The sequence below is a fragment of the Lemur catta genome, chromosome 17 (genome assembly GCF_020740605.2).
Source record: "Lemur catta isolate mLemCat1 chromosome 17, mLemCat1.pri, whole genome shotgun sequence".
NCBI lineage: Eukaryota > Metazoa > Chordata > Mammalia > Primates > Lemuridae > Lemur > Lemur catta.
Genome location: NC_059144.1, coordinates 13,554,084 through 13,568,289, shown reverse-complemented (window position 1 = coordinate 13,568,289; position 14,206 = coordinate 13,554,084). Strand labels below are relative to the sequence as shown.

Sequence of the window (14,206 nt, the reverse complement as noted above, 5' to 3'; positions counted from 1 at the left end):
AAACTTGACTGTTTCCTGGGGAAACAAAAACAAGGAAAAAGAAAACCCAAAACAGCTACTGACTGGCCTCACACTTCATGGCTAGGAAAAAAGGCAAAGAGTAATGGATAGAAGTTAGTAGACAAGAAGAAAAAGAGAGGGGAATGGCAGGGAGGGAGTACTGTGCAGCTCTTGAATGTGCTGATGTTGGCGTCGGGACAAAGGAGGATTCACGTCCCTCTTTGGCACAGCCCCCACCTCCCCCGCCACCACCATGGAGAGGAGCAGCTGACCTCTCTGGCCTCAGACCCTTCACCTTGAAATGGGGATAATCAGAGATGTGCCTCTCACGGCTGTGCAGTAGTAACAGAATGTGTGTCAAGTACCTGGCACGTGGCTGAATAAAGAAAAACTTTAAAAAAATGAAGGTAGAAATAGAGGGTATGTTTTGAGAAAATTTTCACCACTTCAGAAGCTGCGGAGAGGTGAGGACAGACCAAGAGAGGATGTGGGACTCCTCTTCTTCCTCCTCTCCCAGGGGCAATGAATGTGGCTGTGTCTTAGAAATAGGATAGAGGTCAAATGTTCCTCCCCATCCTGGGGGAATTTTCTGCAGACTCGGGCGAGTGGTGTTGCATCCCTGGACCCCACTGCTCGTGGCTTTCATACAGGCGCTACAGTTAACTCGAGGCTCTGCAGGGGCGCCTTTGAGTTCTGCTTGGAGTCTGGGTTGGTGGAACCGCAAGCCTCAAGCTGGTCCTTCCTGCCGCTAGTTCATCCCTGGATCATCCTGTGTTCGTGATCTGACACCCTTCAGAGGAGCCATGTCTTCTAATACGGTTCTCTGTACTGAATTTCCACCAGGACACATTTCATTATCGGTCCTCTCCTCTGTTCTTCATTCCCCCCTACTTCCTGCCTCCTGCTCCCTTTCGTTCTTTTTCAAAAAGTCTCTTTTCTTTTGACCATTCCTACTGCATGGTTAATATGTAAAACATAAGTTATTAACATTTTGGAATGTTGTACTGAGCTGGAACCAGCACAGAAGCTGCCCCAGCCAGCCAGCTCTCAGGAGTTGGCTGCGCGTCGAGAAGCTCCCGTGCCCAGGGAGCTGCACCCGGGCAAGGAGGGCTCGGCAAGGCTGAGCTGGTGACAGGTGCAAGAGGAACCAGCTGGGTCTCAGGCACTGACCAGATCCACTGCAGAAATGTACCCACCTTTCCACATGAACAAGAAATGCTGAATTGCTTAGAGGTGCCTGACATTTTATCTTTCAACATCAACTTAGAAAAGATAAGGGTACTAGTAATATTTATTCTTTCTTTCTTTTTTTTTGAGACAGAGTCTCGCTCTGTTGCCCGGGCTAGAGTGAGTGCCGTGGCGTCAGCCTAGCTCACAGCAACCTCAAACTCCTGGGCTTAAGCGATCCTCCTGCCTCAGCCTCCCGAGTAGCTGGGACTACAGGCATGCGCCACCATGCCCAGCTAATTTATATATATATATATTTAGCTATCCATATAATTTCTTTCTATTTTTAGTAGAGATGGAGTCTCACTCTTGCTCAGGCTCGTCTCAAACTCCTGAGCTCAAATGATCCTCCCACCTCGGCCTCCCAGAGAGCTAGGATTACATCTTTCTTTCTTTTATTTTACAAACATTAATACTTCATATGGGGGCATTGGAAGACAAACAAAAGCAAAAATCAAAAGGTCTCCAGTTTCGCCACCCAAATGAACCTTGTTGATATGACTTTTAAAAATAGTACACATGCATAGTCAGAGAACTCAGAAAGCAGACAACAGATCAGAGTAAAAAGTAAATCTTTTCTCCTTGAGTCTAGTTCCCTCCTGAAAAATATTATGGATTATATATTATACACACATACATGCTGTTTTCAGATTTATTTTAATTTCTTTGGTTGGATGATTATTCATTTATACTCAGTCTATATATGTAGGTATTTCAGGCTATACATTTTTTGTATATTTCTGAAGTTTAGCAAAATTCCGTATGTTTTTATATGTCATGTTTTGAAAAGATTGGGTCTGTCAATGTTCGACTTCATTGCTTGAGATATTTGGTTCTAAACTATTTCTCCTTCTTTTAATTTATTCAGAATTTTTCTGTGGCTTTAATAAGTGGGGTTTTTTTTTTTTAGGTAAACTGTTCCTTCTCTATGGTTAGAGATACATTCTAATGTATATCTATCAATTAAGTTTTATTAATTATTTCATTTTGATCCTCCATACCATATTTTCAAAGTGTGATCCCAGGACTGGCAGCCTGGCAACATTAGAATGGCCTGGGAACTTCTTAGATGCAAATTCTCAGGCAACACCCAGACAAAGCTATAGGGTGAAGCTGAGCAATTTGTGCTTTAGCACATCATTGGGTTCTGAGTCTGGCTGAAGTTTCAGAACCACTGTTCTACCTCCCTGATTAATTTGTGAATTTGTATCCACTTGATTGATCATGATATCATAAGGATGAGTTAGTCTCATACTACTTCTGTTTTTTGTTGATTTATTCTAGAAGTGCCCAGAGCTCACGCTTTCTGTTTGTTTCTTCTTGTGATTTGGCGCATAAATGCAGTGGCATTATCATTGTAACCTTATGTTAATATTTGTTACCCATTTGCTCTAATTTATCACTTTCTTCTGTAACTCTATTCTTGCCTCATATTATGATGGTGAACTCTAGCTTTCTTTTGTTAGCATTCACCTGCTGACTCTTCATCCATTGTCTTTTAATTTGTCCCTCTTATATATGCCTCATTATGTAATCCTTTCTTCCAGTAGGTATGTTATTCTATTTACATTTGTTAGTGTTATTTCATTTAAATGTAGACTGAATATTACATTTTATCTTTTACATATTACTAACTTAATATTTGAGACTTTTGTTTTCAATATACTCTGTATTTCCTTTATGTACACTGAGGATTTCCCTCCCTTTCTTTCTTCTCTTTCTTTCTTTTCTTTCTTTTTCAGTGTGTATGATGTGTGTGTGTGTGTGTGTGTGTGTGTGTGTGTGTGTGTGTGTGTTTGCCTTCTGGTAATTTGGAGGATTTACAGCATATTCTTAGTTTTTCTGGTGGTTGTTATTATCTGATACTTAACTCTCTGTGTCCTGATTTAAGAAATCTAGATAGTAACTGTGGATTCTGCCTTCTTTTTTTTTTGTTATATTGTTTTCATTTCTTTTCAGCAGCAATATACTTTTCAGAAGCAATACACTTCTTTTGTAGCAATATGCTTAAAACTTTCTTAAGTTTAGAGAGTATAAGGAAGGAATCCTTTCTTATTTTCTTCTTTGGTGGCAGAACAAAAGCTGGAAGGAGTTTCCTAGTCCACCACAATGGTCAGGCTCACCAGCCCCAAACACGACTCTAGACTAGAGCCAGCCTGGTCTCAGTGGCAAAGTACCAACACCACAGCGTCCCTGGAGGGAACAGCTCAGTGAAATGATGAAATAGCTCCATTTGACAAGTAAATTGCACTTGTTAATCATATAACTTTCTTTATCAGTTTAGTCTATCCTTTGGCATGCATAGCAAGTAAACAGTTTTTATTTCCAAATGATAAATATTGGGGGAAATTGGAGGCTCTTGTAGTGACATTAAGCTCTTAGAGAAAGGAATGATTCATGATTATGCTGACTAGAAAAATGTCTCATGGCTAGACTCATTTTATCAGTTTTTGCTAAGAAATGCCAGCATATTTTTTTTGAGGTTTGTTATTGGGTACTGGATAAAGAATGGGTCTTAAAGCAACCTAGAACTAAATACTTCCTTACATAGCTGCCTGGCATTTATAGATCTGTTTTTATCTCTTAGAAGTTTAAATTTGATTCAGTTTAACTTCTCACAGTGAAAACCACCATTTCCCCTAATCTCGTCACTGCTCCATCCCTCGCTTGTCTCCTAGTTAATTAGCCAGAACGTCAGTTTCCTCTTCCTCTGTGCCCCATTCTCCCAGCCCTCCAAGTCTGAAAATGGAGGTCCCCATTTGGAAGTTTGAAGAGAACCATGAGCTACCTACCTAATGGTGGCATCTAGGTACGGTTGTACCTAACAGTCCAAACCTACAGGTAATGAGGAAATCTTCCCTGTGTAGCTGGTGTCCTGTGCTTAGGGACCCTGCTGTCATTACCTTCATAAGAGACCATGCATTCCTGAAAGTTTCTGTATTTCTGAATGAAAAGAGCAGGCGTTTCTTCTCTCATGAGATCTGTGCCCATAATGGCTTCCTTGTCAGTATCTGTCGCCTTGGTCTTCATGAAACCACTCTTTCAAGCTGCTAGGACTAGCAGATGGTGCAGTGGGGTCTTGAGGGAGGGTTCCATTATCCCAAGCTGCCTCGGGCTTGGGCGAGCAGCCACGTCTGATGTCTGGGCTCACGGGAGGCTGGCAGCTGGCAGCAGCACAGAGCACCCCCTGGAAGAGGGGAAAAGATAAAGAGGATTTTTCTCACTCTTGATCTGCTGGCCACGCTGCCTGGGTAGCCTTGGCGATAACTGTGGCCATCCCAAAGACAGCAACCACAGGAACAGCTAGAACTGTCTTGTCAACATTTGATGGAAAAATCTGCTATTGTATACTATTTTGAGGGGTGGTAGAATACCCAGTGTCTTTCCTTTGAAGCAATACTGTAACATCCATTCTCTTTCTGTTTCTGCTGTCTGGTGGCTCAGGTCTTTATTTTGACAAGCACATCTGAATGCACATCCTTCCCGTGTAACAGATCTTGTTGGCATCTTGCTCACATCCTCTCAGAACTCATTTCTACAACCAAAGGCGTTTGTTCTGATTATATAAACATACTTACTTTGCCTATATGGCAAGCCAGAAGTGCCAGAAAATCAATGCTCCTCCTAAAAACAACCTGTGACCAGTGACAAATAGGTTTTGTGGATACCCCAATTTCCTTGTTGCTTGCATGGACCAACTCTATGGCATGTCCTTCAGAGGTTCCTCGCAGGGGAAAGCTCCAGTTGACCCCTGTATTAACTTCTCAACATGTTTGAGCCGAGTTTTAAGAAACAGAATCAACAGGACTTCTTGGTACAGCACTTGGGAGAAAGTGTAGGTTTCTTGCTTGAGGGCCTGATTGGATGACTGCACCATCAACCAAGATGGAAAGTACTGGAAGAGGAGCACCAGGAAGTCAGTGAGTTCAGTTACTGATTTCAAGGATTCTGAGCAACAGTCAGACAGGTGCATACAGGTACACACATGCACATGCACACACATGTAACAGAGCAGCACAAGCCACACGGGGTGATTCAGGTGCCCTCATGGAAGACAAAACAACTGAAGATGGGACTATCATGACTGGAGAATATAACAGATTGAAAGATGGACTAAATCTGAGACCAGCCTGAGCAGGAGCAAGAGCTCATCTCTGTAAAAAAATAGAAAAATCAGCTGGGCATGGTGGCGCCTGCCTGTAGTCCCAGCTACTGGGGAGGCTGAGGCAGGAGGATTGCTTGAGCCCACAAGTTTGAGGTTGCAGTGAGCTATAATGATGCCATTCCATTCTAGCCCAAAGTGACAGAGTGAGACCCTGTGTCAAAAAAGAAAAAAATAAAATGGACTAAAGACAGCTCTCCTGGTGTGCAGAGTTGTGTGTTATACACTGGCAGGTAGGATGGGTGTTGCTTAGATATCCCACAAAGAGACACATCACTTGGGTGTCCCTGCAGTTATGTCCCCAACTAGCTTTGGGGACAAGTCATCTTGTCATCATAGATAAGTCATTTAACCTTACTGGGGGCCACTTTTCTCACCTTTCTTACTTCTACTTTATGTGAATCACCACTAAAAATGGAAACAGAGACAGTTGTGCATCATGTGCTCTTTAACAGATCAATGTTGAGAAGGATGTCCAAGATCTCAAAAAGAAAATAAAAATCAAAGTAAACTGGAAAGCTCCGTTATGTAATTAGTCACAGTTTCCTCTTAGTTGATATTGCTCTTGTTCCTTCCTGCTCTATCTGATAGCATTATCCTTAAAACACACACAGACCCTCCCAACTCCTGCACAGGCTGAGTAAGTGGTTCTCCACCCATGCTCTGATAAAATTTCATAAATAACATAGTATTTGGATTACCCAAAGCATAAAATAAACACACTTGAGCCCATTATTGTATAAATAAATCATTGAATAAATGGAAAGAAGAAATAAACCTTCCTTACAGAAGAATTTCAGATAATATGTGAAGATGTTTGTCCCTCCAAGGGGTAGAGTTTTTTTCCCTTCATTCCTATGTGAGCTGGTTTAGTGACTCACTTCCAAAGAGTATGGAAAGGCAAAATAATAACTCTGGAGTAGAAGAACCTGGTGGACACCACCTTAACCAAGTGATGAAGGTTAACAGCACTGATCAGTCATGTTGACATCACGTACCCTGGTGACACGTAGTAAGGAGGGCATTACACCTCTACTCCAAACCCGTATTTCCAGCCTAATCATGTGCAAAACATTAGAAAACCAAAATTGAGGTACAATATATGAAATACCTGACCAGTGCTCCTCAAAATGGTCAAGCTTATGAAAAACAAGGAAAGGCTGAGAAATAGTCATAAACTAAAAGGCTAGAACAACCAAATTCAGTAGGAGATCCTAGCTTAGATTCTGGAGTGGAAAAAGAACATTAGTGGAAAATCTAGTGAGATGCAAATGAAGTAAGGAGTTTAGTTAATAGTAGTATACCAGTGTTAATTTCTTACATGGTTAATGTAAGATGTTACCATATATTAAAGGAAGCTGGGTGAAGGGTCTACCAGAAGTCTCTGTACTACCATTGCAATTTTTCTGTACATCTAAAATTATTCCAAAATAAAAGTTTATTAATTACTGAATGCAACATGGGACCCCAGAGTTAGCCTTTAATGTTTCAGTATAATGAATTATATTGAATATATTATATATTTCATAGTATATATATGAATTATACTGAATAAATTATAACTAAGTGAAATGGGAGATCTCAGAGCTAGCTAATAACATTTTCCATATTCTTTTGATTCTTAAAACAATGATTATAGAATCAACCTAAAATATAGTTTATTTTTTTTTGTTTGAACTGTTATTTTCTGTATGTTCCTGGTGATTAGGATGGCTTATCAATTTCTTTATCTCAAAGAATCCCATACAGTTTTTTGCACATATTATGTACTCTTATCATTAAAAAAGGGTGAGAACTTATCAAAAGACAACAAATTTCATACTAAAATTCAATTCTTATAATTTCTGATGATTTATTTAAAATTATGGTTTTCATCATTAATTAATGGATAACAATTTAGTACCTTCCCCCCAAAAGTTTATGCAAAGCTCTTATTATAGCCCAGATTGTACTGTACTGTGAATTTTAAATAAATCTTTCTCCCCTGCCAGTGAATGAGTTCCTTGAAGACAGGGAGAGATTATATCCATATTTATCACTTTCCTCTTCCCCAGACTGAACACAATGTCTGGCACCAGTGGTAATTTTGAATAAATAAATCCTGCTAAGCATATTATTCTCTATTCTTGTCATCTAAGATGGCAGTTTCTTAGACAATAGAAATATATTTGCATCATGCTCCGCTGAGCTCATCCTAAGCTCAGAAGTATGATAGCATCACTAGTGTCTAAGGACACATTCTTGGCAGCTAAATTTTAAAATTGTGTATGGTACTGTAAAATCACAATGCAGGCAACTGGAGGTAGTTAGTGTGACTTTATCAGGAAATCAGAAGACACAAGTGGGAGACCAAGAAACCCGGTAAAGGTCAACTCACTCACAATTATCTGTGACAAGAGTTGACTCTGGAAATAGTTCCTGTTGCCTTAACAAACGGGAAAGAAACTGTGTCGGACACCAGTCACCCTTAAGACGCATTCCACCCTGACTCCACCTGCCCTCCGCCCCTCCCCTGTCATTACCTGTGTGGGCCCAGTGGTTTCCAGGATGTTTTAATTAAAATAATAGTGATCATTGGAACCCCTTACAATGGCAATTGTCTGTGGTGTTGATGGTCACAGAAAAGGAACAATTGAGTTTATTCCTAACAGATCAATCAGGGAAGAGACTGAAACATAAATTGAGGAAATTGTTCTCTGTGGGTTTGGTGAGATGAGGATTGCTAAAACTTGCTGGGAGGAAGGTGCGGGGAGGAGATGATCGAATATTAATACGAGTATCCCGGTCTGTGAGTCCTGGGACAGCTACACAGGCCTCCTAGTTCAAATGAATGGTGTTTCTCTGGGGCAGAAGTCAGAGGTGTAGCTCGCATTAGAGGACCAAAATTGAAATTGGAAGCAAAACAGAGGACTGTAAGTGAGGCCCAGAGGGCAGAGAGGTCAGTGAACATTTTCAAATTCTACTCGCAAGACCTACAGAAGTGAAGCCCCTCGGGGGTGCAGCACTGTGGACCACGCCCCTCTCACCTGCGCATGCGCACTTCCTCCCCACGGACTTCCGCTCCCCGGCCATCCAGGACCAGTCTGCAGAGATTTCTCTTCCCATTCTCTCTCTCTTGATTAAAACGAGAGCTAGTTTTCGACATCCTTATAGCAACATTAGTCTCTGCTCATTATTTATGCATATGTTGTCTTCAACTATATATCCTTTCAAAGATTCAAAACGTCTTTCCCTTTAATTTTCCGTAGTGGCTATCAGCGAATGGCTTGATGCATCTTTGTAGCGAAGCACAATGTCATCAAATGCTCTGGGAAAAAATAGCAGTAGAAACAAAGGACACTTGCTTGGTCACCTGTGCTGTGGAAGCCTAATTCTTTCCTGTGTCCGTCACAGCGACTGGCAGGTGCTTTGACCCCAACATCACCAAATCCATGGGCTCCCTTACGTGTCCAAATCAGTGAGGGCTCCTAGGTCAGGTCTTTTCAATTTCTAATTCCTCGATTAGAGCTCGTCTCCATCTTCCCTTATCTCCTCAGCTCAAGTTGTAAAGCAAAAGTGACTTTGCACATGTTTCCCATTAGCTAGAAAAGTGGTAGAGAGTCTGGCTTCACCAGGGGCTCTGGGGCTCGGGGCGCGTTTTGTTGTCAATCATTTCTGCCTCGGGGGGCTGCAGTGGCAATCAAATGTGATGATGCCAGAACAGCACTTAGAATATCACCGTTATTTTCCATTCGTAGTACGGAGTCTTCCTTATACTGGCTTCCTCAGAAGCAGACCCTGAGGCAGGGTGTGAGTGCAGCCAGCGTATCTGGGGGGTGATCCCAGGGACCACCGATGGGGGAGTGGGAAGTGGGACAGTGAAGAGAAGTCAGGGCAAGTGCTTCAGTCAGCAGGCTGCGTCTGCGGACAACTGGAGCTTGGGGGACCTCTGGGAAACCAGGTGGCACGTGCCCCAGAATTGCCCCATGTGATGTTCGAAGAAGCTGGATTTTTATTTTCCAAGTCCTGCCCATCACAGGTTGAGAGCTGTTCCCCAGGACACTAACACCCCAGCACCTGGGACATGACTCACACCTGTGGCCAGTGGCCTGCGTGCACCTGTGAAGCGAGGACAGGTGCCTGCAGCAGGAACAGAGTGTGGGGGACGGTGAGCACCGGGGCCTACAGTGCTCAGTCCGAGTGAGCATGGAATCATCTGGACGGTTCGGAACACACAGAGCCAGGGCCTTTTCTTCTGAGTCTGCGAAGGAGTTTGTGCTTCTCACACGTTCCCAGGTGACGCTGCTGCTGCTACTGGCCTAGGGACAAATGTTGAGAAACATTGGCCCAGTGGATAAAAGTGGGGCTTCAGTGCTGGCCACTGCAGAGATCCCCCCAGTAAAATCTTCAGAGCAAACAGTCTGTGACTGTGGACAGTGGGTGAAACTCGGATAGCAGAGAACTGACGGCATAAGAAGTGGTAAGTGAATTGATGCAGTAGCTGTTTTCTCTCTGCTCTTAGAGAATCTCATTTCTTGGCAGAGTGGATCAGCTGTAAGTTTCCATTCATGAATATCATCTTCACTTATAATGGAGAAAATCATCCCATTTTTGAAAGTCCTGGTGGGCCTGGTAGACACAGTGGATCTTAATCTTTCTTATCGGCACATGTATGAGGAACAACGGTCCCTAGTGTGACATACTCCAAAGGGTGTGCCCAGATTTTGACTCGCAAATTTTGTGAACTGATAAAGCACCATAATCACTTGTAATTACCATTTTATTCATGGTAACAGTGCAAGAACGTATCTAAAAATGCCTCGGCAGGAAAGGAAATTGGTCAGTGTTTATTCATAATACTGGCAATCCATGTCCCCACCCACTCACACCAGCCTCAGGGAGGGTCCAGCCTGAGTCACCGTCAGGCTCTGCAGCTCTACTGAGTGTCCCTTAGAGTGACTCCCTGCAGCATCCGGCCACATGGCCTCTGTGCCAGGCGCACAGTTCTGAACAAAAGAATGTCCTCGGCTCGCTCTGCATGAGCTCGTGGAGTCTGTTGAGGTCTTGGAGGCTGAGCACGGGTTGTCCCATGCGTCTTGTGCAGCTGCTGGCCCGGGTACCGTGGGCTCCATCACGAGCCAGCCTGGTGTGCCTGAGGCAAGGCTGGAGGCCCCAGTTCCAGAAATCCCCCACACCTACAACCGGGTGTCTGTGGTGAGAGCCTCTGGGACTGGGGGAGGACAAGAAAGTTGTACTTGGGTCTGCCACTGGGGAATATTTCTGCTGGGAATCATAGCAGTCCTGCTCCTATCTGTACCAGGGAAGGAAGGTGCTGTCCTGGCCTCTGTGTCCCTCAGTGTATTTTTCAGGAGATCCCAATCAGGACAATATGTTATCTATGGTTTTCACATGATCCATTAGCCAGAAACAATGCATCAGAGCCCGAGTCATCCATTCAAATAGCCACACGTTTTTTAAACCATTTACATAATTGCTGGTCTTAATTATGAACATTTCTAGATCATCAAGGAAGAATTAAATTTCTTCACCTGAGTTTTATTACAAACGGTGTTTAACACATTCCATTTTCAGTGTGCAATTAATCAGGAAAGCCAGTTAGCCAGAACCGCAGACCCCCCCCACCACTAAATTCAGGAAGGAGGGGAATGTAGACAGAGGCTCGGATGCATCAAGAATGAAGCCGATTCCACCATCTTTCCTTGGATTAGAATGTCCTTATCGTTCTCGTGGAAGTTCTTTTTATCTAAACGCAAATATTTCCACATTTCAAGCAGGAAGCTATCCTTCAGTTCTTACAGTGGCTGAGCAATCGATGTTTATGGCTTATAGCAAAGCATCCTGCCAGCTGCTGGTGCTTCTGAAACGCGTGAAAGAAAAAACTGGTAACCGAAGAAGATTTTTGGTTTTTTCAATCAGTCTAAGTTATTTTAGAAGACAACAGAAAGATGAAGTAAGTGCAACATCAAAGATGAAAATAAATGAGGATTTTGCTTACTTTTATTTAGGGTCATTTCGAATTGTTCCACTACAATGCTGATCTGTGTCTTTAGTGCTGACCGTACATTTCCAAAATTTGAAATTTTACATTAGAGGGAAGAAATCCAGGTTTTTATAGAAGCCTGGGTTTTCCTTTTTTCCCTTCACATTTCTTTTAGTTTATTTTTTTAAAATTTATAAAAGACAACCCATCTTTCTAGTTTTCCTGTGGGGGGGGGCAATCTTACCAACTAATACATTGTATTTAAAAATCAATGACAGAGATGTCAAAAGAAAAGAGGCGGGGGCAGGCGTTACACTGCAATGGAATTAGATAGTTTAGGCATTTACAGCCCGACAGACCGGAATACCTGAGGTTGAAAAACTGCAGACAGAACTGGTGTGCCTTTGGCAAATGGTCATGAGTAGTCTCTGAAATAAGGGAGGAAGAAGGAAAATGTCTCAAGAATTGGAACTGCCCTGATGGTGGTGATGGTTTCCCCGTGTCTGAGAATGCCCCAACTCACCCAACTGTGCACATTAAATATGTGCAGATTTTTGTCTATCAATTATACCACAAAAAAGCTGTTAAAAGAAGTATTAGAGAAGTATAATCACTTTGGTTTTGAGGAAGACATGGCCTGTGGGTCTGGTCACTTAGCAGGTAGCAAACAACCAGCAGGGCACGCATAGCCGGTTCGCTCCCTTATGCCCAAATCTCGTGCTATCGAGGCGCCATCCCCAGCCTGAGCTCTGTCTGTTCTTGGCTCTTTCCCTAGTGAGGAAGTTGAGACCAGCAGATCCACCCACCACCTCCAGCGCCTGTGTCTCTTTCCTCACTTCTTCCTCTGGCCACCAGAGCTTGCTCTGCCCAAGCGTGACAGGCAGGAAGTGCTGGAGAAAAGCCCTGGATGGGCAGGGTGGCAGGTGAGAACCCAGGGCTCTGTCCTCACACATGGAATGGCTCCGTGGTGTGAGTTCAGAAGGGCCCCAGATTTCTAAGCAGGACCAAGCGCCAGCTCCCCACGGGGTGCCGTACTGGATAACCAACAGTGCACTGGAACACGGCCTTCCCGGCCCGGCCCTCTTCTGCACTCTCCTGCCAGCACCTCCCATCAGCACCTCCAGATTGACTGCTCATACTCTAATCTGTGTCTCAGGTTGGTGTCTGCGGAAACTGGGACTAAGATAATTCTCTCCCCCTCCCAGAAGAAGCAGGGACTTGTCCTAACAGACAAAAAATAGCTGTTCCCTGCAGTGGCAGCACAGGGCTCTAACCAACTGTCCCGCCCCCTTCCCTGCTCACGGGCCAGATGGATGCAGCCCAGCGCACCTGCTCCCAAGGCCGCTGTGTCCAAGTCTTCAAGCTCGTTGCAGCCGTGAAGGCAGAGGGCAGCTCTTCCCTTGGCCTAGAGGAGGAGTGATGCAGAGAGAGAAATATGCAAGGGGAAGAGGGAAAGAAGGCAGCAGAAATGAATTCTCTCGTGGAGACCCTGCCGTTTCTCTACGCCCATCCCGGAGAGTGAAAATCCTGCCAGAGCAGAGTGGGGGTGGTTGGGAGCAAAGTTTCCTTTCTTAATTCTGTGAAAGCAATTTTCCTTACATGCCCTGAAAAATGTGACTCAGGTGTGACTGCTTCTGATCTGTTTTTTTTTTTTTCAAGCCTTGCCAATACCAAGAGGCGTTTATAAATCAAATGCAGCTATTAAACCCAAAGAACTTAATGGCCATGTCCTGGAACACTATGTGTGGACGTCTCTGTGAAAGCTTTTGCTCTTTGATCTAAACTTCCATTAACGCACTAACTAGACCTGGGATACTGTACCACAGTTCAGTGGGAAGGCGTCAGCATGGACTCAGCAGTAACTTAGGAAGAAGGGTTTTGGCGCGTGCCATGAGGAGTTATGCAGGGAATTTGGATTTTTCCTCTTTTACCTTAAGACAGATCTGGAAACCTCAGGATTCAGACGAGATCAGAAATACATACAAGAGATGAACTAGCAAAGTGAACCTAAGCATGGTGTCAACATCACAATTCTCGGGTTGGCAGCTTTTCAAAAGTGATGCTTTAAGGGAACACCCCCTCCTCTGTCGTGCCTGCAGTGTGCGGAGGGGAATAGGAGGAGGTGAACGGTACAGTCTGGTACAGCATAGCTCATGTAGATGGAAGCGAATCTTGAAAAACAATACTTTGTAGACAGTCCCCACTTGATTTAGTCCATTCTGGGGTTGGGCAATGGAATATTTAACTTTTTAAAGTTCATGATATTTTAAGTAAATGAGAACACCTGATTGTTCCTAAAAGCTCAAGAAGTTTGTAGACGTTAAATTACAAAGCATCAGTAATTCAAGTTCCCAGAAATCACCACTGCCAGCTCTTCAGTGTCTGTCCCTCCTCCATTTCCCACCCCTTCCACACCGGTGAGACCAAGCAAGGTGGGCAAAATTTGGAGTCCTTCATTTGTGCCTCATTGCTGACATCCTCAATTCTTCTCATGTTATTAAGAATTCTTATAAATGTCATTTAAAAATACTTTTGGATAGGTAGCAGAGAGAAGAGACTATGGATGTTGCAAAACCCCAACCCTAAGGGAGCTTGCAGGATCGCTGGGGAGGACATGTCAACTCCTCTAGGACAAAGAACTGCCTAGGTGTGTGCTGAGAGTTGCAGGATGGACAAAGGGGGCTTTGAGGCTGCTCTTAAACCCAAAGAAGAAGCTGAAGAAAGGTGCATCACCACACTGAATATCTACGCAGCTGGGGGCTCAAAGAATGAGTGGGAGTGGACACAGGGTGTGTCCGACAGGGGCACAGCCCCTGTGTGGCAGAGTGTGTTTCTCA

At 43.7% G+C, this 14,206-nt stretch overlaps 1 long non-coding RNA gene across 1 annotated transcript; it reads right to left on the bottom strand.

The window, feature by feature from the left end:
- Nucleotides 1–10,814: 10,814 nt before the first annotated feature.
- LOC123622595 lies at nucleotides 10,815–11,905 on the bottom strand. Its single transcript, XR_006729557.1, has 3 exons — nucleotides 11,737–11,905; nucleotides 11,385–11,441; nucleotides 10,815–11,246 (listed from the first exon to the last, which is right to left on the bottom strand). It is a non-coding gene; the product is annotated as an uncharacterized LOC123622595 (long non-coding RNA).
- Between the last annotated feature and the right edge of the window lie 2,301 nt (nucleotides 11,906–14,206).